The sequence below is a fragment of the Panthera leo genome, chromosome B1 (genome assembly GCF_018350215.1).
Source record: "Panthera leo isolate Ple1 chromosome B1, P.leo_Ple1_pat1.1, whole genome shotgun sequence".
Classification (NCBI taxonomy): Eukaryota; Metazoa; Chordata; class Mammalia; order Carnivora; family Felidae; genus Panthera; species Panthera leo.
The window spans coordinates 6,707,027-6,731,394 of NC_056682.1; the positions used below are offsets into that span (position 1 = coordinate 6,707,027).

General features: G+C 50.5%; 1 long non-coding RNA gene across 1 annotated transcript; it reads left to right on the forward strand.

Moving 5' to 3' along the window:
- Window positions 1–3,832: 3,832 nt before the first annotated feature.
- LOC122217329 lies at window positions 3,833–23,848 on the forward strand. The gene is made up of 4 exons (XR_006201408.1): window positions 3,833–3,899; window positions 5,209–5,351; window positions 22,119–22,305; window positions 22,775–23,848. It is a non-coding gene; the product is annotated as an uncharacterized LOC122217329 (long non-coding RNA).
- Window positions 23,849–24,368: the final 520 nt, after the last annotated feature.

The following is a 24,368-nucleotide window of genomic DNA, read 5'->3' on the forward strand; positions in this document are numbered from 1 at the left end:
GAAGTTCATCCCGCTTCCACCACTGAGGTGAACGAAGCCACAGGCTACATAATGCATCCAAAGTTGCTGGAAGAGCGAGCAGCTGGGCCCGGACCCCACAACCAGGGCTTTCCCCACACTCCCCAGGGCCTCAGAGGGGGCCTCAAGAAACACCACCGCCTGGAAGTGAGGAGAGGCAGGCCTGCCCCCATCTTCATGCAGCCGGGCAAGGCATCTGCTGCGCTGGGTCATTTCCCGCGTCTGTGCAAAAGTACAGTTAATCCACAAGCTCCCTCTCAGCTATGGAACTACCGACAGCTAACTGAGAAGCTGTTTGCACATGTGGGTTTGTACTCTGCCCGCAGAGCGGGCGCGGGCGAGGTGATCTGCATTATAACCCGTATGCAGCTGGCGGAGAAACACGGGCCCACCTTCTCCTGCCCGCAGAGTGCACCTGCCGGGCAGGACTGAACTTGGCCCCGGAGAACAGCTGATGCTTCCTGGTGCCGGTTCTTCCTGCTTTCTACTTGTTCTTCTGCTTGCACAACATCTTCCTTCGGGGGAGTTGTGGCTTGGACAAGCACGACCTCGCTGTCCCAACTCAACCAGAAAGGATGGGCTGTGCCGTCCACATTGTCTTTCGGTGCCTCTCTGCTTTTCATGGCTTCGGTCCCTTCAGGCAGGCTCCTGCAGTGGGGGTGTTGCATGGACGACGAAGAAAGCAAGTGCGGTCAGTGAGCAAGCAGTTGGCTCTGTCTGTTTTTGCCACCGGTGGCACCAGGGCCAAGATTGATTGGTGGCGATGGCAGGGGGAGACAGTGAGTCTGTCCCTATCCACTCTGGCTGGGGCATCTGTCTGCAGGGGGGTGTTATTCTGTGCGGACGGTCAGGGTGAAACCCAGGGGATGAGCAGCAGGTGGGACACCAGACAGGCATTTCCCCAGGAGGGAGCTGTGCACAGAGGAGCTCCTGACCACCTCCTTCCGGAGCACTCGGACACGCTCAAATGCCCAGCCCAGCCCAGTTCATGGATCCTTTTCTGCCCTCGAAGTACCTGTTGATGTTTAGTCTATGTAAATCCACCGTTGACAAGTTAGCCCATTTTTCTAGGGCCGACGGGAGTCCCGTGGACACAAAAGGATGTTGGGTTGAGTGAATGAATATGTGTCAACACTCCCCTCTGCAACGTGCCAGGTGGGTCTGGAATCATGGAGCTGTTACGGACTGAACTGTGTCCTCCCAAAGCCGTATGTTGAAGTCTTGACCCCAGGACCTCAGAGTGTGACTGTGTTTGGAGATACGGTCTTGAAAGAGATGAGCGAGGTAAAATGAGGTCGTTAGAATTGGGCCTTAATCCCATCTGACCGGGGTCCTTATAAGAATTGAAAGAGAGGGGCGCCTGGGTGGCTCAGTCGGTTAAGCGTCCGACTTCGGCTCAGGTCATGATCTCACGGTTTGTGGGTTCGACCCCCCGAGTCGGGCTCTCTGAGGACAGCTCAGAGCCTGGAGCTGCTTCAGATTCTGTGTCTCCCTCTCTTTCTGCCCCTCCCCCACTCATGCTCTGGCTTTCTCTCTCAAAAATAAACATTTTAAAAATTAAAAAAAAAAAAAAGAATTGAAAGAGAGCCCAGGGATGTGTGTGTGCACAGAGGGGGGACCATGTGAGGACACAGCAAGAAGATGGCATCTACACACCAGCTTTCAGGACTGTGAGCAAGTAAATTCCTGTTGGTTAAGCCTCCAGTCAGTGATCTTTGTTACGGCAGCCGGAGCTGACTGATACAGAGTTCAACAGAGGATACAGAGATCCTCTCCACCTCGGAGGCCTCACTGTCTACAGGTGGCGCTCACACCTACAATGTATGTGTTGTAGCAGAAAAGGAACATTAGGGCACCTGGGTGGCTCAGTCGGTTAAGCAACTGTCTTCAGCTCAGGTCATGATCTCGCAGTTCATGAGTTCAAGCCCCACCTCGGCCTCTGTGCTGTCAGCTCTCTCCCCCCTCTGTCTGCCTCTCCCCTGCTCACATTCTCTCTCTCTTTCTCTCTCAATAGTAAATAAAAACATTTAAAAAAAAAAAGAAGAGAAAAGAAAAGCAGCATGCTTTCCCTCTGATTGGCCTGCCTCTCCGGTGTCCCCCTCCACACCTGTATTTAATTACCAGTTCAGGGTAGCTCTCCAGGCACATCCCGTATACACTGAACCTGCACCAGACAGAGGCAAGTTGAGATGGCCTTGACTGAGGCTTTTATATCTCCCTGCCATCCCAAATCACTGAGATCTAAATACCTCTTATTGTTGACGTTCTGAAAGTAACTCAATACTTGTCCATCCGTCTGGAGATCTCTTAAGGTCCATTACAGTGGAATGGTCGCTCTGGAGATTCTATACGGACTCACTTCTCAATGCTGTTCACGAGGGACACCCCTTTGAGTGAGTTAAATGCTTTGTGGAGGAGTAATTTATTGGATGGATTTGTCCATTGTTTTACTCCTTGAACAATTAAGAAAAATTCCTACCGCCTAAATCCTTGGCTGGGATTCCCTTTCCCTTGGTCTGCTACTTACTTCATCCTTGACAGACTCCTACACATCTCTCAAAACCCAACTCAGGGGTTTGTCTTCCCTAAGCTGAGCTGACTAGCCCCTCTTTAACACTATCACTCCTTGTTAAACGCTATGGCCAGTTTGCTATGGACTGAATGTGTCCCCCCTAAATTTAATATGTTAACACCCTAACCCCCAATGTGATGGCATTTGGAGGTGGTCCCCTTGAAAGGTGATTAGGTTAGAAGAAGTCATGAGGATGGGGTCAAGGGATGGAATTGGCAACCTGGTAAACAGAGGAAGAGACCAGAGCGGGCTTTCTCCATCATGTGAGGACACAGCAAGAAGACACTGCCTGTGAACCAGGCTGCAGGACTTCCCCAGACACCTGACCTGCTGGCACCTTGACCTCAGACTTGCAGCCTCCACAGCTGAGAAACACGTCTGCTGTTCAGGCCTCCAGTCTGAAGCATTTTGTTACAGCAGCAGAGTGGGCGGACGGAGACACGGTCTGTGTGGCTTCCAGGTGGGGTGGGGACGCCTGGAGGGGAGCGGGGCTTTGGCGCCGCTCTCTGGAAGCATCTGGGCACAGCTCTGCGCATAGGAGGATGCCCCCCAATGAGGAGGCGAATGAATGAGCTGCCACGTCAGGGATCCAACCACCCCGCAGGCCCCAAGCACCTCGCAGGTTGTTGCTTAACCTTAGGGTGTGATGGTTTCGGAACGTTCTACTCCGGAGGCAGCCCGGAACAAACCGGTGGTATTTTAGGGGGCGAGGAAAAGCCTCTATCCTTTATGTGATAAGAAAACCGCTATCAAAAGGCCATCAAAGTGAAGTGCAGAGCAGCTGAACCGTGCTTTCTTGATCCTGGTCTCCAGGCCTTGCTGGTTTTCCCGGTGGGCGGAGCTTGTTAGGGGCACAGCCCGCTGGAGCCCCGCCGCCGCTCAGCGCGGCCCCCCGTGGAAAGTCACAGCAGCGCGCCCGGAAGGACGGTCTGCAAGGTCTGCACGGTTTGCACGAGGAAGGTGGCGACCCCGGGCAGGCTCCGGCTCTGAGGGATTTACAGCTAGCCTCGTAAACACCGCGCCCGAGCCCTCCAGGGACCCCAGAGGCACAAGCAGCCCTGGGCTTCCTGCGGGGGGCGCTGCGGCCCGAAATGCCCGGGTGCAAAACAAGACCCAGTAGCGACTTACGATGCCGCCCTGGGACAGAAAGCTGCGGGTCTCAAGGGCCCCTCTTGGGAGCGCCCGAGTTCTCGTGCACTTTGCGGGGTGGGGGTGGGGCTGTGCTGATTTTCACCGAGAACATTCCACTTCCGGTGTCCCACGCATTATTTCGGCGCCATATTGTTTCCCAGACTGGCCTCCAGATTTGGTGCGTTTGTATTTGGCGCGTTTTCTGCAAATCTTTTCTAGATTTGATGGCCCTTCTGTCTTCTCTCCCGCGGCCCTCCCGGGAAGGGGGAGGGGGGCGGTCACACACTCCCCCGGGTCGGGCCCCAGCTGGTGCGGCGCAGAGAGGCGTCCCTGTGGCTATCGGCCGCTTGAGGCTGCATATGAGCTGGGAATTAGATAAAGTAGACGTTTATCCACGTCCCTCAGCCAGGAGTTCAAATCCAAAGATACACAGAGCAAATCGAAGTTACGGGCAGGGGTCTGTGTTAACGCAAACTGGTCCTGCCTCAGCCCCCCACTTGGGTGGGGACAGCACTGTAGACCCAGTGGGCCCGGGTCTTCGGTTCTGCCTTGGGACCTACTTTACAGAGAAGCTGTGGATGCAAGGCCCGGGCTTGACCTGCGGGGATTTGTGTCTGCCCGCATCCCACATCCTTCCGGGTTCCCTCCTGCCTCCCAGCTGCTGCCAGAACAGAGCCAGAGTTTTCCATCGGCCTAGCTCTGCGCAGAGCCCCGCACACTGCGGGGAGACGATGGGGTTAGCGTCCCTGATGGTCTGGTCACTAAATCTCCCAGGTCCATCCTCCAGAGGCCGGGTCAGTAGGTCTGAGAGGATCCCAGAAACTCTCTGCCTTAAACACCTGCCAGGTGAATCTGAGCCAGGCTGTGTGGACAAGGGGCAATGGCTCCCAGTGGTAAGCAGGAGTTGGCCTGTGTGTGGCCACCCCACATTTTCTGCCACAGCCACCCACGTTCATAATCTCGTGCACCAGTGACCTGGGCCAGCTCTTCCTCTGAGGATACAGTGGCCGCCTTGGGGTGGCACAGGCTTTCATCTCTCAGGAGGAGACTGGTTGTTGCAAGGACAACCGGTTTGGGTCCTGCTGACATGTGGTGGACTGTGCAAGATACCTAGAAATAGGTATTTCTGCTTTCTGTTTGGACACCAGGGGTAAGATATTCGCTGGAAATACAAAGCAAAGGGACAGTTTCAGACAGCTGCCAAGAGGAGAATCACAGAGAGCCTGGCCTTTGAGTCCTGTGATGGATGGGGTTTTCAGAGGCAGGGGACTCGGAGGAGACAAGCCTCAGCCATCCCCCTTGCAGTCGTGCCTTTGTTTTCACAGAACAGTGGAGAATCATGCCCCAGAAAGCACACGGTGAGGTCTGAAGAAGGTCTTGGGAAGAAAAGCATTGTGGACTATAACTAAAACAGGGTTAGGGGCCCACATATAATCTGCAACAGATCATAATTCTTAGGGTTGCTATTAAAATGTGCTTATTTCCAGGTTGAATGAAGCTGGCATAGACAGGAAAGTTATGAGGTGTGGAGTTTCGCTCCCGTGTCCTGTGGTGACGTAAGCGTGGACCTCCGGCTCTGGGCAAGAGTGTCTCCAAGTTTTGCTGGCCTCATCAGCAGCATGGGGAAGAGGTAAACAGTTCCCTCCCTGCTGGGTTGTTGGAGGGATCAGGTGAAACACTGCATTATGTCTGACACGTGTAACAAGTGCTTGATAAATATTTGCTACCTGAAAACAGTATAACTCGTTGAAAGAAGTCCAAAGAAATCAGTGCAAATGTTAAGCTGGTATGTTTTCCTATGAATGGAAAACCATCGTCTTTAGGCTAAAACCAAACAAAAAAACCCCAAGTTGTATTTTCCTTTTTGGCTGGGTTTTCCATTAAAAAAAATTCTTCCTAAACGTAAACAAGCAAATGAACTAAAGGAAATTTACAATTGTGGGTTGTCATTAAATTGCAAGGCCCCCCCTTGGGACCGGGTAGAAGCCCATTGCTCCATACCTCTGGCCCGCGGAGTTATTCAAGGATGCCCTTCCCGCGACTGGACAAAACGATGCAGGCCGATTTTCCATGTGTGACGTCTACCGTGCTCTGGGGATGGTTCCCACTGGCCACTGACCAATCTGAGGTGACTGCTTTCTTTCCACATGGAAAAACTCCCATCTACTGGGAGAGATCAGAGTCCCGGAGTCCTTTGCGTCTCATGATGTCAGAAGCATTTCCTAGTCCATTTCCCTAGAGTCTGACCACCAGGAGCACTGACCCTGTTTTAAACGTGGAAGTCCGTCTGACATGACTAGAATTTTCCCCGACCACAGCCATTCGACTCAAGTTGGAATGCACTGGTAGTGTGGGTGTTCCTCGTTCGTACCAGGGCCCCTGCTCAGAGGATGAGTAGGAATTAGCCTTTGCACGGACACCATGCTGCCCTCAAGGGTATTTACCAACTGTATGGTCTTGAGATATTCTTCCTTTCCAGTTTCTGGGTATTCATCTGTAAAATGAGGCAATAGAAGCTAACAGGGTTAGCGTGTGAGGAATAAAACCCCGGAATATGAAGGTTTGTTATACAACGCTGGATGTGTAAATACTAAGTGAATAGTATTTACATATTCACTCATGTATGTATGAGTATGTAGTAGGGGAAGGGCTGGTATGTTGGTAAGGTTAGGATTGCAAAAGGTTTGTGGAAACTGTGAGAAAAAATTTTCAGTATGTTGGTGAATATATGTCAAATGCTCCCACTTATCTGAAGGAGAGATCCGGCAAATACATCAGTGTGGGTACAGGAGGAATTAGTCTGTTTCCTAAAGACTTCTGGAAAAGTCTCAAAAAACCTTACATGCCTGTTGCTTTTTAAGAATGGTGATGGCAATAGGTTTCCCCCTACAGAGCTGTTGTGGATTGTACTGTGTGTGTTGGGAGTAATAGAAGACCCACAGGGATACCAGGGACACCAGGGGTAAGGGACTAAGGGACGAGGCCAGTGACAACCACACCATGGCACAAACCTAGAAGAAGACCAATTGAGTTCCATTGGGCTTGGTGTGAGTTTCCACCTGATACGGGTCCGCCATGTCGAATGGGAGCAAACAACCCCATCGAATCCTCTTTGTGGATTCCTATAACATGAGGGTGAACCCTGAGAAGCAGGTGCACTTGACTTAGGCTGTATTCCAGATTGTGGGGAATCTGCACCACTTCTGCAAGCGTCTGGCTGTGCTCCCTGGTCTCAGAAAACAAGTAGGAGTAGTGTCCTTGTAAGAAGGGACACGAGAGAGCACACTTTCTCTTTCTCTCTGCCTCTCCACACACAAACACGCATGCACGCACACACCCACGCAGAGAAAGGCCGTGTGAGCACACAGCAAGAAGGCAGCTCTCTGCAAGCCAGGAAGACAGCCTTACTAGAAACCGAATCAGCCAGAACCTTGATCTTGCACTTGCAGCTTCCAGAACTGCGAGGAATACATTTTTGTTGTTTAAGCCCCCAGCCTCTGCCGTGGTATTTTGGTACAGCAGTCCTAGGAAGCAGTTTAACCGGTCGTATCAATCAGGGCCTGCTCCAATGACCTCATTTTAACTTGATCACCTCTGTGAAGACTCTATCGCCAAATCAGGTCACATTCTGAGGGACTAGAAGTTGGACTTTGACATATGTATTTCAGGGAAACGGTTCAGCCTATAACCTAATATGGGAGCTAAGAATACCTACTTCACTGGCTTGCTTTGAATACTAAACATGTGTATAAAGCACCTGACACAGAGTAGGCCCTCAATGGCGGTGGCTTTTATTATAATAACTGCCAGTCAACATCTTGCTGATACTCTTTTTTTTTTTAATGTTTATTTATTTTGGACAGAGAGAGAGACAGAGTGTGAGCAGGGGAGGGGCAGAGAGAGAGGGAGACACAGAATCCGAAGCAGGCTCCAGGCTCTGAGCTGTCGGCACAGAGCCTGATGTGGGGCCCAAATTCATGAACTGTGAGATCATGACCTGAGCTGAAGTCAGACCCTTAGCTAACTGAGCCACCCAGGTGCCCCTTGGTGATACTAATAATACTACTAATAAAAAAGACTACTACTAATAAATTATAAATAATATATAATATAATATATAGTTAATAATAATAAAGCTTCCAGTGCCCTCCTCTTTGCTCTGTTACCTGGGTTGGGGGGTTTCGAGCCGAGGACCATATGGTCTGCACACCCCTGGAGGAGGCCATCCAGGGAGTGGGGCGTGTTGAACCTGGGCGGTGGACCCTGCGTTGAGCCTGGCACTGGCCTGCTCCCCGTCGTAAATGCTCTGGGAATGTTGGCCTCCCCAAAAGACTGCTAACAACAGCCTACCTCTCTTTTTTTCCTTATTGACTTGTCAAAATTATGGTAAAAAATACACAAATTTACCATCCTAACCATTTGTAAGGGTACAGTTCAGTGGCATTAAGCGCATTCCCATTGTTAGTCAGCCATCCAGCCTCCAGAACTTTCTCGTCTTCCCAGACTGAAACTCTGTCCCAGTGAAATCCTAACTCCCCAGGCCCTGGAAGCCTCTGCTCTATTTTCTGTCTCTATCAGTTTGGCTCCTCTAGGGGCCTCACGTGAGTGCAGTCAGGTCACGCGGCTTTTACCCTTAAGTGACTGGCTCGGTTCACCTCGCATAACGTCCCCAGGACTCATCTGTGCTGTTGGCGGTGTCAGGATCCCATTCCTTGTTTGGAGACTCATTGATATTCCCTGGTATGGGGTATGGCCGCACCACATTCCCCGCACCGCCTTGGGTGGTTTCTACCTCTTGGCTGTCTTTATCTGTCCTAAGACCTCACTCTTCCCCACGCCCGTGTGCCCTAGGGCACTTCCTCCTTGTCATTCATCGTCATGTGTGGTTACTACTCTAGAGTTGCCATTTATAAATCATGCCTTTTCCCCTAAAACTTACTTTGGCTCATGGGACTGAAAAAGGACAAAAAACACAGGCAGGATCACCATGGCCGTCGTAAGCAGAGTTCTCTGTCCGGGAGATGGCAGCTGGGTGCAGGTGCATGGGGTGACCAGCCTCTCCGGCATCCCCTGTCCAGTTTTATATATCAAATCTGAAAGCTTCACTACGGGAAAGTTTTCTGCAGCCTAGTAGTTTTCCACACTGGCACTGAGGCCAGCTGCAAGGGGTAGGAATTACCGGCTGACTTGGCTCAGTTCACCTGGTTTTGTTTCAGGAAATGACCCTGTTTTTTTTCAAGAGGTCAAGAGCCACCCACCCGGTGCTCGCTGGCAGGCGGGAGGTGAGCAGGGCGGGCCACGGGGACTCCCCTTCCAGGTTCAGGGTGCAGCCCGCAGGTGGGGACCCCGGGGTCACCCTCTGTCTGCACACTGGCAGGTGACCACCGCCCTGAGCACCTGCCTGGCGTTGCCCCCCCTCTGGCATCTGGGCCGTGCCCACCATGTCCCCCCACCCCCCCGGGGCTCTGGCCCTTCCCACCTCGCGGGGCCCCAGGAGGGCAGCTCTAGACCAGCCGCGGTACCCCGAGTCCACAGTGTGATGCCACCGGGAAGTCTTCCCGACAGGCCACTGCGTTTCCTCTTCCTTAATCACACCCCCTACTCGCGCCTCCCTCTCCACCTGCTGGCAAAGTCAGTTCCTTTCCTGCTGTTGATGCCTCTTGGATGTTTGTGGGCCGTGAGGGCATTCCCTTCCCTCTTGTCCGTCCGCTCTAGTGACATTCCGCACTTGGGCTGGCCCTGCCTTTCTTCCTCCATCAGTCCCTCCTCCCTCACCACCGCTGCCCTTTGACCTGTCCCTGTGGCGCACGTTCACACCACAACACACACTCACACGCGCGCGCTCGCACCCCCGAACACACTCGTACCGACACAACCAGCAAACACACGCTCACACCCAAACACATTCACACCCCCAACACACAACCAACACAGGCAAACGCGTGCGCTCGCACCCGAACACACTCGCACTCAAACACACGCGCTTACAACTGAGCACGCTCACAATCCTAACAACTCGAACACGTGTTCACACCCGAACACACGTGTTCACGCTTGAACACACATGCCCCAGCACACAACTAACGCTCAAACACACGCACTCACACCTGAACACATCCATGCGCACTCACACGAGCTCCCTCTCTCACACCAGCTCACACTTACACCCCACAGGGATCTGCGCTTCCCTGCTCTCTCCCTCCATGACACACACTCCCCTCTGTGTTTCTGTCTGTTCACCTGCCCCTGACCAGGCCGCGGAAAGCCAGGGAGAAGAGTGGTGTGGCCCAGCCAGCTGGGAGCCATCTTGTCCAGCAGACAGATTTCTAAAGGCACCCTTCCTCCCGATGTCTTAACTCACCCCCAGCATGAAATAACTATTCTTATGGCTCTGCAATGGGAGAAGCACCACGCATGGGTAGTTCGCTCTGGAACAACCATGCGAAGCCAGTGCCTGCCCGCCATCTGGCTTTTGTTTAACTGAGCTCAGTCGACAACTTAGCCAACTCCTCCTACATCTCAGAAGCCGACCTAGTTTACTACCAGTCAGACAGCCTTTCTCCGCCCTGGAGGGGCTAACAGTCTAGTTATACACGAGTATAGGAGTCGGAGTCCACAGATGAATGACTACACTGTTACCCACTGTAGTGAGTGCTCCTCAAGGAGAACTCCCGGCCCCTCACCTCTTTCTTCTCAATGGTGTCTGCCTTCCAGCTCAGACATTCATGCCGGCCACACCCTCAGAGCCATCCCTCCAGAATCTCAACGCCCACTACTGCACATTTCAGCCGTCACGTTCTTGCTCTGGGGCTTGCTTGCTCCAGTGCCCCCATTCCTGCCGTCTCTTGACACTGGGGACCTGGGGACCTGCAGTCCTTCCCTGGAGTGCCTTTCCTCACTTTCCTCCCCACCACCCAGCAGAGATGCACCATTGATCACTGCGTGGCTGCCTCCCAGGCATCTCCAGCTCCCCTGTCACACTCTGCTTTGTCCCTCTTGGCAAAGTCAAGGTCCTGAGTCAATGCAACTTGTGCTTGGCTGCAGGAAACTGCATTGTATGGTGACTATCCTCCTCGAGGTCTTGGTCATACTCCTCAAATGTGCCCTGAAGGCGGCCCAGATCCGTTTTCTTGTTGTGTTGTGTCCTCTGAACGTGCTGTCAGTACATTCAAATGGCTCCCCTCCGTCCCCACTGAGATGCGTAATAAACACGACACTGGGAAACCAGATGGAGGTTTGATGCAGAGACAGGTGATGTCAATGAATACTTAGGTGTGCACCTTTCTTTAAATCTTAACCATGTATTATGTGTGTAGAGTGTAGGATACAGTTCTCTTGGCTGATCATTTGTATTTATGTATTTAGCATTATATCCTTGTGTTGCAAACGGCAGGATCTCTTTTGTTGTATGGCTGATTAATATTTGGATAAATACCCAGAAGTGGATTACTGGATCATAGGGTAGTTCTATTTTTAATGTTTTGAGGAACCTCCAGACTGTGTTCCAGGGTGGCTACACCAGTTTGCATTCCCACCAGCAGGGCACACGGGTTCTCTTTTCTCCACATCCTCACCAATACTTGTGATTTCTTGTCTTTTTGATCCTAGCCATTCTGACTGCTGTGGGGTGGTAGTTCATATGGTTTGGATTTGTGTTTCCCTGATAATGAGGGCTGTTGAGCGTCTTTTCACGTGCTTGTTGGCCATCTATATGTCTTCTTTGGAAAAAATGTCTATTCAGATCTCTGCCCATTTTTATTTAACTTTTTAAAGTTGATTTATTTTGAAAGAGAGACAGTGCACACACAGGAGGGGCAGAGAGAGAGAGAGGGAGAGAGAGAATCACAAGCAGTCTCTGTGCTGACAGCATGAGCCTGACATGGGGCTTGGTCTTACACACTGTGAGATCATGACCTGAGCCAAAATCAAGAGTCAGGCGCTTAACCGACTGAGCTGCCCAGGTGCCCCTGCCCATGTTTAAATCAGATTTTTTCTTTGCTATTGAGTTGCATGAGTTCCCTTTAGACGATGTCTAACCATGTAGTTCAGTGGCATTAAATACATTCTGTGTCAACATCACTATTTTCCCCTTTTAAATAGAACTTGTTTTCCCCTTTTAAATAGACATTATGTTTTAGAGTAGTTTTAGGTTCACAGCAAAATTGAGCGGAGGGCACTAAATTCCCATGTACCCTCTGCCCTGCCACGTGCACTGCCTCCCCCATTACCATCACCCCCCACCAGAGTGGGGCACTGGCTACAACTGATGGACCTACAGTGACATGTCCCAATCACGGCGAGTCCACAGTTTACGTTAGAGTTCACTCTGGCCGTTGCACACTTTATGGGTTTGGACAAGGGCATAATGATATGTATCCATCATTATAATATCATACAGGGTGTTTTTACTGGTCTAAAACTCCCCTGTGTTGCACCTATTCATTCCTCCTTCTACCCCTGGAAACCTCTGACCTTCTCACTCTGTCCATAGTTTTGCTTTTCCCAGAATGTTATATAGTTGGAATCATTCAGTATGTAGTCTTCCCAGATTGACTTCTTTCCCTTGGTGATATGCATTTAAGATTCCCTGAGGTCTTCCCATGGCTTGATAGCCCTCTCCGGAAGTTTTTCATCATCCAGAATTGAAAATCTGTACAGCTTAAGTTTCTTAACTGACATAAATTTGATCAAGAAATAACCTCTGAAAAGCTCTGCTGCCCAGTGCTACATTGAGGTGTCATTACGGACCAAATGAAATGGATCTTTAATATTATTTTACTTTTTATGTTTTTAAAGTTTATTTATTTATTTTGAGAGAGAGGGTGTGTGGGAGCTGGGGAGGAGCAGAGAGAGGGAGAGAGGGAATCCCAAGCAGGCTCCATGTTGTTAGCACAGAGCCCAATGTAGGGATTGAACTCACGAACGCTGAGATCATGAACTGAGCAGAAATCAAGAGTTGGGCACTTAAACGACAGAGCCACCCAGGTGCCCCTGGATCCTCTGTTTTAATACCCCAAGTAGCTCTTATGTTTTACCGAATCATTTACAACAGAGAACATGACGTGTGATGTCAGGAGTGCCCTCCTCCTCTCAAGGTGCCCTCTCTACCTCCTGTCCCCCCTCTTTCCTCCTCCTCTCTGCCATCCCACTTCCTGGCTCCTTCTTTTATGAAAAGCACTGATAAGATGGTATTAGGTGCGCTAGGTCATTATGGTAACAGACAAACAACGAAAGACAAAAACTCTCAGAACTTAGGACTAAAAGTTTTTTCTTGCTCAGTCCGCCTGTCTGACCGGACTGGCAGGTGTCCCTGCTTTTGGAAATTCCTGAGGGGTCTAGACTTCTGGGGGCCCCATTGGAACACGTGTTCCCATGATCGCTGCACCAGGAAAGGGAAAGTAGATGGAGACACGGCAACTTGAAACTCCCACCTAGAAGTGACACACATCAGATGCTTTCGCATTTCACGGGGCAGAGCACGTACATGGCCATGCTTTACGTCAAAAGGGACATAGTTCCATGTGACCGAAAGGAGAGGAGAACCAGAACATTTGTACAAAGCCCTAATGGCTATCATAAGGAGAATAGATTGCATTAAAACCATTTTGTATATAAGCATTTTTTTGGGATGCAGATAACCGAATCTTTGTCTAAAATCTCAACTTTCCAATTGCCCAAATATTTACACATCTAATACAGCCTTTGTTTGAAGCATAGCCTTGTGACAGGCTGGGTCTAACGCTCTTTCCCAGTGTAAGCAGCATCATCGGAAGCCAATGCTTGCAGGTGAGCTGGTCCATTTGTGGGCACCAGGTGGCTTCATCCGGGGCTGGCAGGATCCCTCAGAGTGTTTTAAAGAATCAGTACGGCATGATAAGTAAAGCCAAGAGGAGGTGCAGGCCATCTGGGACCTTGTGCAGGGAAGTGAATGTGTGCATCATCAGTGGGTGATGAGGCTTTGCAGAGGGCCGTGCGTGTGTCTGGGGAAAATGGGGTGACGGGGCCATGAGGAGGTGCATGGGGTTGGTGAGGAAAGAGGGGCAAATGGTCAGACGGAGCTAGGTTCTGTTTGTGACTCTGACAACTACCAGCTTAGGACCCTTGTTTTCCCTAAACAGCAGTTTCATTATCTAGAAAATGAGGACACTATGACGAACTGAAGTAAATTGAGACGAGGCATGTATGTGCTTAGCACAGTGCTTGGGTCAGTAAACTATAGCTGCAATTATGATTTAATGTCACAGACAGCCACGACCTGATTCTAGGTGGCTCTAGTCCCTATAGCCTATATAAGGTAGCCCTCTGCCACACCCCCACCGCCTCCCAAAAGACCCCATAACTCAGAAGTTTTGATTGCTCTAGTCTCCTCTTCCAGTCCCCCAGGGAGACTCATGAACGCTCCCCTTGAGTTCAAGCCAAGAACCACCCCCATCTTGGCCATGCGAAGTTTTTCCTTGTACACCAGCCCCATGCCCCCCCAGGGGCCATGTGATGGGGTTCCACTGCTCCAGCTTTCCATTTTCCGGGCCAAGATGAATTGACAAGAACTCCCAAGACACTGCGAAAAGAGCGGCCACACAGCGCTACACCTAAGAGCTTTGGTGGCCACAGGGCAGGATGCACATTGAGGGGCTGTTGGAAAGGAGCGAGGAAAGGGTCCACACCTGCACTAACACTTACTTGAGATGCCTCCTGCGTCCCGTCCGTGGAGCTCAGAGTAATTGCTTCCTGGCCGCTCCCGCCACCTGCTTTGGGCGAGCTCCGCGACAGCCTCTCCTCCAGGGCTCCCAGCTGATACCGTTCTTCCTGAGGTGCTCCCTCCCAGCCAGCCTGTTCCAGCGGAAGCCCACGCCTCTGCCAGGGGCATGTCTGCCTTGGATTTTGTGAGAAGGAGTCCAAGGTGCATGTGTGTGGATGTCTGGCTGAGGTTCCAGGCCCCACAGGGGCTTTTAAACTGGGGCGTGGAGGAAAATGGGGCTCCAGCTGCCCAGAGTGAGACCGGTTGATGGGAGAACTGAGTATCCAGATCCATCAAGGGCACTGAGGAGGCATGGACACCGGTCTTGTGTGTGACAAAGCGGGGCTGTGGTGGGAGGGTCACCGGGCACGGCTGTGTGAGTGGTATTTCGCAGCAGGCGTCTGGGAAAGAGGGAGTCCAACCCAACCCAGATCGGGGAGCCCTCTCTTGACCTGTATGAGGGGGGCCATGAGGGCTGGTGGTGGCTGGAACTGGAGCCCACCGTGCTGTGGGGGCAGGGGGCCGTGGAAGGGGAGAAGCTGATGTCCAGCACGAGGTTCACTGCCACAGTAGTTCAACCAAGTTTCTTTCTTTTGTTCTTTGCGTTGTTTTGTTTTGTTTTTGCCATTGGCATTTATTATGAGTCTAAAATGCCAAACACCACGGTAGGCACTTTACTTGCATGATGTCCCTGCACAGCAGCTGTTAGGTTAGACCCACTCGATGGATGAGGAGACTGAGGCCCCAGGTCGGTAACCTGGCCACAGCCATCAGCAGGATGGCTTGAGTCGAGAGCTAAGAACTTTGGTTTGCATTTGTCTGCTCCTCCCCACCCCCACATGGAGGCCTCCCGATCAATGATGTATTTTATTTTCCTCCCCACCTTTGTAGTAGACATTACATCAATTTTCAAATAAAAATAGCATCTTTCTGTGGGATGGGAAAAGCATAAAGAGAGTATCTTGAAAATTGCTACATGTCCCAGAGACAGTATTGCAAAGAGCCTCATTATACGGTGTGGCACAAAGTGTTGTGGTTTCTTTTATTAGGATGCTGTAAACATGTCCTAGAACTGGCGTTTCCTTTTACTGCCTAAGGACTGACCCGGAGATGGGTGGGAAAGGAAAGGAAGAAACGACTTCTCTGACTAGCTCTCCAGACAGAGGCTATCCAAGGTGTCTGCATGGGTGTCTGTGCTGCATCCAGACAGGAATCAACCTCACTGAAGGAGAATTGGTTAAATAACTAAAGGAAAAATGAAGAGTGAATGAGTGAATGAATGAAAAGGTGGTAAGGACCAGAGTAATTGCTTCTGGAAGAATCTTTTTTTTTTTTTTACCTTTTTAAAAGTTTATTTATTTATTTTAGAGGGGTGGGGGAAAAAGAGAGGGAGGGAGGGAGAATCCCAAGCAAGTTCCACACTGCTAGTGCAGAGCCCAGTGCGGGGCTTGAACTCACAAATTGCAAGATCGTGACCTGAGCTGAAGTCAAGAGTCTGACGCTTAACCGACCGAGCCGCCCAGGCGCCCTGCTTCTGGAGGAATCTTGACCCTAACTGTCAACTGGATTCTAGTGCATCTGTTACCTTTTCTACGGGACAAACCTATAGGGCCTCTTTAACTTTAGAAGGGAGCCAGAACGATGGAATTGATAGGCGTACTGACCGGCCCTCCCGAAGGAAAACTGTATGCTGTTTAAAGATCGCTATGAATATGAACAAACCAATGATTGGATACTAAGTTACTTCAAAATGTCTTTTGCCTCAGCCCTTTTCCGCGCTGTTGGAGACACACCGGGGAGGTCTGTGTGCACTGCTTTCACGATTCCTGCAGGAAGGACTCCGCATTTCAAAAGCAAGCCCCCAGAGTGGAAGCAGGGAGCCTGTGCCCTTCATTGCATTGTGGAAGAGAAGGGGCCAGGGCGTCACGTCCAGGGATGAAGTGTAGGGGCGGGAGGCACTGACCCAGAGCGGCTTGTGGGGAGTGAAGAAGTGTCCCAGCTCGCAGGGCAGCCCTGGGGCCGGTGCAGAAAATCAGCCCAAGTGGGAGCGGAAGGAGGGGGACCAGCTGAGCTGTGGGTGAGGGAGAGAGCGCGTTGTTAGGTGGTCCTGGGGTGGGGAGGGGCGTGGGAGAGGGGAGCTCTGAATGGGAAAGTAGTTCAGGGCTCTGATCCCGAGCCCGCCTTCACTCCTGTGACTCTGGGAGGAGAGTGTCACCTGTACTCACCCTTCAGCCTACCAAGGAGAGCTGAGATCTCGTCTAGATCAGACACAGCCTGTGTGCCGGTGGCGGCTGCCACAGTCTGGGAGAGCGCTGGCAATGGACGCAGAGGCTGGGGTGGGGTGAGGCATGGGGGTGGAGAAGGGGGGAGTCGAGGAGGGAGTGGGGCGAGAGAAGGGTGTAGGGCAGTCCTTCTTAGTGGAGAACACTCAGATGCGCTTGGGACCTTAGGGGAGGCATCTAGAGAGAAGCAGGGTCACTTGTGGAGGAAGGGCAGGAGGAAGCAGGAAGGGGTGAAGCACCAGAGGGGGCGATGGGTTTTTGTAAGGAGGAGGGACAATTCAAACCCTTTATAGTGGGAAGACCTGGGACTCAAGGGGGTTCCTCACACGGACGTTCTGTGTTCCCTCCAGAGGAAGGTGTTGGGGTAAATGGCGTGGCCAGCGTCACAGGGACTGAGGGGCGGGGAGTCCAGCATTTTCAAGAAAGCACAAAGATCCTCACTTGGAATCAAGAGGGTGAATTTATAGTGAAGTTGGTTGCCTGCTCTGCTGCTTTTCTCCAGGAGCCTAGAGAATGGTTCCCAGGGCTCCAGGATAAGGTTCACAGTTGCCATTCCCTGTCCGGCACTTCCCAGTCAGTGTCAGCGGGCTGTGATGGCCGGATGAGGAGGGAGGGGCCCGGTGCCCTCGGCAGCAGGTGCACACTCCCTCAAGCCACGGGGACCTGCAGTCAGTGTCAGGGGCTTTCTCCCCAGGGTCTGGAGGCCTCCCTCATTTTGGGTTCATCATGAAAAAGAGGAATAGCCTAGGTCTCATCACCATTTCACTGCAGAGTCGAAGGCACTAAAAAAGTCAATCTGTTTAGGAAACATGTATTGAGCACCTAGGGTATTCCAGGCATGGTTCTAAGCCCTGGGGATTAGAAGCGGGTGCTGTCAGTGCAGAGCCCCATGCGGGCTCGTCTCACAGACCTTGAGATCATGACCTGAGCCAAAATCAAGAGTCGGATGCCTAACCGACTGAGCCGCCCGCCCGGGTTCCCCTGTGGATGCTTCCGAAACCCCGCTCCTCTGAGTGCGCAACAGGGGTCCCTCGCGGAGCAGAAACGCATTTAAGAAGTTCGCTTAATTTTCAGTCGGGAGCGTGTCATCACCGCTGGCCTCTGGCCAGTGTTTCTGCCCCCGCTCAGTGAGGAAGCTGCTTTCTGTGTGATCCGAATTGGTCCGTGCAGTGGCTTTGACCCGCGTCCTGCCTTCAGCTCAGCCTTCTGGATGGAAAGGGCAGAGACGGGTGGGGTCATTGCTGTGTGGGAGAAACCAGCCATCCTATGCTGAGTCAGCACCTGTTGCTGAAGACACTGCAAGACCGGTGCTCAACCCCTATAACCTTTTGCCTCTTGTTGAGCCAGAGCCTTTTCAAATGTTCCAGAACTCTCTCTAGGCAGAAAGAATGCGCCCGCAGCCCTCATCAGGGCAGTCCCCAACAGGACAGTTGGTTGAAAGCAGGAGTCCGTGGAAATGGGGTCACCTTCCCAGTGCACGTGGTAACGGGGCCCGTGGGGGGCCGTCTGCAGTGAGGGTACCCGTGGGGAGCCTGTCTGGGTCTGAGGTGTAACGCGAGCTTGAGCTTCCAGGTCTCGGCCGGAGCAGCGGTCTGCCCGGCTGGGGGTGAGGATGTGGAGGAGGCTGGGGCAACAGTCAGGGCCCCGGGGATACACCATGCTGCCCACTGGCCCCCCTGCAGCGCCCACCCTGGACTGCCTCTATTCTGGGGGGTGTGCCCCCTGGAGCTCCTCCCGGGGCTGACGTTTCTCCCGGGGCTGGAAGACTTCCCTCGGTGTGCCTGTGTGACGCTGAAAACGTCCCGGGTCCCAAACGAGGCGAAAGGGAAGCAGGCCCAGCCGAGACCTGTTAGTCCTTCTTGCGGCCCGCCTCTGCGGGCCACCTGCATCACAATGTCCCCGGGGCCTCTGACCCCTGGGAGGGCCCGGGGAGTCTGCTTCTGTGGACACTTGCTGAAGACAAATGGTCACCCGTGGCACTTTCCTGGGCGCCCTCGGTGAGACACCGGTTTCTATTCAGTGGGTGTTTTCCTTGGTCCTTCGCCAAACACGGCTTTCCTGGAGGTGGAGCAAACCAATTTGTTAACAATTGTCATAAAATGAGGCCAGAGGAGGGGAGGGAGAAGAATCTAGAGGCAAAACCCTCAAGGCAAGGACCACAGGCGGAGTGAGAGGCTCTGGTCCAGGCACTCCCTTTGCCTCCGTGCTTGGCCCTGAGTCCGACACACCCTCCTGCCCCTCGGGCCTCCTCCACCAGGAAGTCTCCCTGCTGTTCTCCATTGTATTACCCCGCTCTCTTTTTTACCCCGTAGGACATGACCTCCATATCATTGTCATTTTGATTTGTTTTTATGTTTCTTCGTATGGTGCAACCCTGCTTCAAAGTGCCCTGCTTCTGAGCCATCAGGACATTTTTGTTTCCTTGTTTTATTTTTTTTAATGGAGTTCATTTTTTTAGAGTAATGAGACATTGCTTGATTCCATTCACTCATAGCAAAATTGAATGGAAGGTGGAGAGATTTCCCACTTAGCCCCTGTCCCCCTCACTCGGCCTCCCCCAGTATCCACATCCTGAACCACAGTGGTACAGTTGTTGTGATCGATGAACTTCCATTGATTGGCGCGTCATTATCACCCAGAATCCGTAGTCCATATCAGCATTCATTCTTGGTGTTGTGCATTCTGTGGGTTTGCACAAGTGCCTAACGACACGTATACACCATTGTGATATCACACAGAGTCTTTTCACTGCCCTAAAAAGCCCTCTGTGCTCGTCTATGCCTCCCTTCCCCCAGCTGCAAATCTTCTTACTGTCTCCATAGTTTTGCCTTTTCTAGAATGTCAGATAGTTGGAATGATACAGTGTGTAGCCTTTTCACATTGGCTTCTTTCACTTAGTAACACGTCTTTAAGTTTCCTCCGTGTTCTCATGCTTTGGGAGCTCGTTTCTTTTCAGCACTTAATGCTCTTTCGTTGTCTGGATGGACCTATTTATTTATCCATCACCTACTAAGGGGTATCTTGATTGCATCCAAGTTTTGGCAGTTATAAGGCTCCTGTCCACCTCCATGTGCAGAGGTATGCGTGGACATAAGTTTTTTTTTTTTTGTTTTTTTTTAACGTTTATTTATTTTTGAGACCGAGAACGACAGAGCATGAACAGGGGAGGGACAGAGAGAGAGGGAGACACAGAATCTAATACAGGTTCCAGGCTCTGAGCTGTCAGCACAGAGCCCGACGCGGGGCTCGAACCCACGGACCGTGAGATCATGACCTGAGCCGAAGTCGGCTGCTTAACCGACCGAGCCACCCAGGCGCCCCTAAGTTTTTAAGTCCTTTGGGTAAATACCCATTGCCGGGTCACATGGTAAGAGCATGTTTAATGTGTAAGAAATTGCCAAACTGTCTTCCAAAGGGGCTGCACAGTTTGCATCCCCACCGGCAGTGAGCGAGAGTTCGTGTTTCTCCACGTCGCCCCCAGCATTTGGTGTTCTCAGTGCTTCCAGATTCTGGCCGTTCTCACAGGTGTGCAGTGGGGTGTCCTTGTTTTGATTGGCATTTCCCTGATGACAGACGATGTGGAGGGTCTTGTCCTGTGCTCATTGGCCATCAGGGCATCTTTTCCCCCACGCAATGACAGACACACGACAGCCACCACCAGAACGGAGTATGGGCCTCGTTCCCGAGTTCCTTATTTCTGAAATGAGGATGAGCGCTTCCCGCAGGCAGAGCACGTCTGTCCTGTCTGCTACAGTGGGCCCAGTGGGGTAAGTAAGAGCCATACCTCTGTGGGATCACGGAGAGACTGCTTCACCAACCTGAGCCTCAAGCTCTTCATCTGGGAAATGGGAGATGAATAGGACCTACTTTGAGAGAGTTTCCAGCGGTAAATGTGCTAATACATACAATGTAGCTCAGAGCCTCTCACACGGGCAAAGCTCAGGAAAGATTAGCTGTCAACAATGATTAATTGCTTTTTGGAAGCACGGCGACGTTCCATTAGTCCAAAGAAGGCCTGAGCTGGGACAGACCAGCTGGTATTCTCTGACACGAAGAAACATGAAGCCAAGCAAGCAGAGTGGTTTCTTGCATTGTTTTCTTATGGATATTTTTTCTAAAATGGGTGCCTAGGAGCTTTTGGGTAATGGATAGGTAGAAAAGGTTAAAACAAAACAACCATGCCATGGAGACAGCTCAGTAAACTTTAAGTCCCCAAGCAAGTGTCTGCTGGGAAAACACAGTTACGATTTAAGAATTAAATTTAGAGATTAAGAGGAATTAGCTAGTTTTGGGATGTCACCCAGGAGTCAGGCTCAAATGTCAGCAAAGGGGTCAGCTGGTTAACGGAAGACTGGTCTCTATGCCACTCAGTCATTTTCGCGACTCCGCTCAAGGTCAGTGCTGGCCTGGCCTCCTTCCTTACACCATTAACACGACAATTAATGAAATACTGGAACAGGGCCCAGACGAAACACTTGTTTAGAACACTTCCTCTCCACTTCACCGGCACAAACATCTATTCTGGGTTTGGGCTATTTTCCAACGTGGGTTACATGATGATAAACAAGTTGTTTTACTTTAATTAATTAATTATTATTATTATTATTATTATTTTGGTAAGTGCAATTTTAACTGGGTACTTTGCAAAACACAATTTAAAAAAAAGTTATTTGAAGAAACTATTGAGTGGAAAAGTTAGAGACGTAAAGAATTGCATGTGGCTATAAAAATGTTTTCCACTAAGCTCTGTTTATTCCTTGGCATTTGAAAAGACCTGCTTGGACACGTTTCTGACCAGAAGTATGCATTTCCCACAGATTTGGGGGTTTTCTTATGTAGACGGTCAATAATTATCCATCTTGTTTTAAGGACAAAAATGGAAAGTGAAAAGTTCAAGAAATCAATTAGCTGGCTTGAATTTGCTGAGGAATTCAGAACAACGTTCATGGCTGAAATTTACAAAGTAAATCAACATAATATGAAGAAGTAAATTAACCCAGAATGACACAATGCAAGGATGGTTCCCATGTAACCTCATAAATTTCCTGCTTGATGGATTTCAAGTCTCTGATTTCTAATAAAATTCTCATGAGAATGTGGTATTGCTCCATAAAAACTCCTGAACTCTCCCCATGAGAAACGGCTAGTTTATAAGGGCACATGGGTTCACGGCTGTGGTTTATTTATTAAAAATTTCTCAGTAAATATATCACGGTCCAGTGGATAGCGCCCCGTGATTGTGGAGGGGCTGTGTGTCATTTCTGCTGCTCCCAAAGTATGAAGAAAAACAAGAAGAAGCATGTCAGGAACTCTCTGAACCAGAAAAAAAGAAAAAAAACCCACAGCACTGTAACCTTTTTTTTTTTTTTTTTTCCAGGAGAAAGTTCTATGAGATCTGCTCCTTGACTTTACCTTTGGTCCACAAAGACCCCGTAGGATTTTCACATTTGTCTTAGGAAACTCTGAACACGCCTGCCAGATGGTTGACAGTGAGCCCCCACAAGACACAGAATGGAGGCTTGGTGTGGTCCTGGTCCCTGCACGGGGCACACAAAAGTTGCCAAGTGGGTATTGCAAGTTTTGAGGGACTTCAAATATGTCAGAGAAAAGATGTGTAACTACACATAGTCACGAAGATAATGAGTTCATGGCTTACTCACTTCTCTTCACCCGGAAAAATAATGTACGCTAAATGCTGTGTTTTTAATCTGGGCCAAATACTTGGCTGAAAGCTCTCTGGGTCTTATCCTACTTGATTCTACACACAGTCCTAATATGTAGGCTGTTACTGGCACCCTTGTTTTAGAGAGAGGGATGCTTTGCACAGAAAGGGGAAGCTGCTGATGTCACGGACCTCACGAGGAAGGGAGCAGGGATTCAAACCCAGGGAGACCGACTGAATGCTGATATACTAACAACCAGACTAGACTTTGAGGGATTTGCCCCCTTCCCCCCAGGGAGGGTGGTGTAGGTCTTGAGGACCTTTCAAGATTGCACCCTACTCATCCAGGATTCTCCTCAAACAATCCACAGGTTCCAAGCTCCCACTGGCAAAGCACCAGGAACGAGTTACAAAGTGTGCTGAACTTCCCATGGAGGGGCCACATCTGATCTTCAGAGCAAGCCTCTGCCCCTTCCTCCCACCGGATTCCAATATCCAAGAGTCAGACCTTATGTTTCCAGCCCCTGGTGCGTAGAGGTGCTTGATTAAATCTTTTGATAAGAATTAAGTTTTGGTCCATCACTGAGAAGAGAGCATAATTAACAGGCTTTAAAAAAAAAATAGGCTGCTTGTTAGAGCAGTTTTAGATTCACAGTAACATTGAGGGGACAGTACAGAGTGCTCCCTCACCCCTGCACCGGTTATGGCTGATGAACTTGCACGGATCCACCATCATCACCCAGAGTCCATAGTTCATGCCAGGGCTCACTCTTGGTGGTGTGCATTCCGTGGGGCTCGACAACTGTAGAAGGACATGCATGCACCAGACGGTATCATTCAGAATAGTTCCACTGCCCTACCAGTTCTCTGTGCTCTGCCTTCTAACGCTTCCCCACCCAGCCCCTGGCAACCACTGCTCTTACTGTCTCCGTTCTTTCGCCTTTTCTAGAAGGTCATATAGTTGGAATCATTCAGTACATAGCCTTTTCAGATTGGCTGCTTTCACTTAGTGATTTGCGCTTAAGGTTCCTCCTTGTCTGGTCATGGCTTGATAGGTCATTTCCCTTCAGTGCTGAGTATTAGTCCGTTGTCTAAGGAGAGCATAATTTTCATCTCATAGAAATGAAAAGCACTCCCTAGATCCATGGAATTTGTCCTGAGCGTCGGAGCCAGACCCAGCACAGAACTGCTGGCACATCCAGGATCCACTGTCCCTAAAGAGACACAGAAAATAATTTTTTCCCCCTGAATGGCAATTGCGATGGGATCCTGACCCATAGGTCCCCATGATAAAAAGCAGCCCATGTGGGCCTGTCATCTGAAGTGCGAACTAGCTATTATGTATACAGTCCAGTCTCAAGGACCATCATGCTTAGCTCCATGAATAAAGCACTTGCGGGAAATTGCACTTCTAGGTATTTATCCAAAGGATACAGGTGTGCTGATTCAGGGGGCACATGCACCCCAGTGTTTATAGCAGCACTATCGACAATAACCAAAGTATGGAAAGAGCCCAAATATCCATCGACAGACGAATGGATGAAGAAGATGTGGTGCATACATACGACGGGATGCTACTCGACGATCAAAAAGGATGAAATCCTGCCATTTGCAACAACGTGGATGGAACTAGAGTGTATTATATGCTAAGGGAAAGAAGTCAGAGAAAGAGAAGTAACATAGGATTCACTCCTATGTGGAATTTAAGGAAAACAGATGAACACAGGGGAAGGAAAAATAAAATAAGATAAAAACGGAGAGGAAGGCAAAGCATAAGAGACTCAAATATAGAGAACAAACAGGGTTGCTGGAGGGGAGGTGGGGGGGGGGAAGGTCTGAATGGGTGATGGACACTAAGGAGGGCACTTGTTGGGACGAGCACTGGGTGTTATATGTGAGCAAGGAGTCAGCTGGATTCTACTCCTGAAATTATTATTACACTGTATGTTAAATAACTTGGATTTA